We start from the raw sequence: 940 nt of genomic DNA, 5'->3' as shown, positions 1-940 counted from the left end.
CAGAGAGTGAAAATTTCATAGTGAACAATGGCCAGTCATGTCACTGCCTACTACAGCTCCTTCTAGGTTAAGGGAGAAAATAATGGCTTAGAGGCCAAAAGTTTACTGCCTCTGTGACTTTGGAGTTCTTTTTTTTTTTTTTTTTTTTTCCAATCTGTAAAGTGAGGATAGTAACATCTGCGTTACGTACATATTATAAATTTATTTAAAATACCAGCATAATGCCTGGCCTATATTAGGTACCCAGTAAGTGTTAGTTTTCTTCCTGCAGAAATCAGTGAATTTGAAGTCATAAAATTATCACTCTTATTGCTTATGATTACATGAGCAGAAATAATCATTGCTCATGGGGGTCTCAGGGCAGCCCAAACTGGTTCTCTGCAGCTGAGTCTAATAATATGACAGACCAAGGAAGGGATTTATCATTCCCAACAGCTACAAAAAGATAGCACATGGGGATATAAGACTCCAAAGTGTTTGAGAGTTAAATGAAGACCACTTTCAAGCTCTCTTTTTTTTTTTTTAAATATACTCTCTACACCCAAGGTGGGGCTTGAACGCATGACCCTGAGATCAGGAGTCAGAAGCTCTATTGACTGAACCAGCCAGGTGCCCACCCACGAACACTTTAGAGCTTTAAAGTATTACTGAGGAACACAAAGACTTAAAATTTGGAAAGGTACCATGCTTTTGGATAGGAAGATTCAGAATTATGAAGATGTCAATTCTGCCTCCAAATAGGGTAAGGGGTAAATTAGACCACAGTGAAAAATGGAAGGGAAAAAATGGAAGAAGAAAATGTGTGTGTGTGTGTGTGTGTGTGTGTGTGTGAGAGAGAGAGAGAGAGAGAGAGAGAGAGAGAAACCTCAAGAAGTATGTAATAAACAATTGATAATATGATTTGTCTCCAGAGAAGAGAACTGGGGAGTGCCTGAAGGCA

The sequence above is a fragment of the Lynx canadensis genome, chromosome D4 (assembly GCF_007474595.2).
Source record: "Lynx canadensis isolate LIC74 chromosome D4, mLynCan4.pri.v2, whole genome shotgun sequence".
Lineage (NCBI taxonomy): Eukaryota > Metazoa > Chordata > Mammalia > Carnivora > Felidae > Lynx > Lynx canadensis.
Note: the sequence above shows the minus strand (reverse complement) of the source record.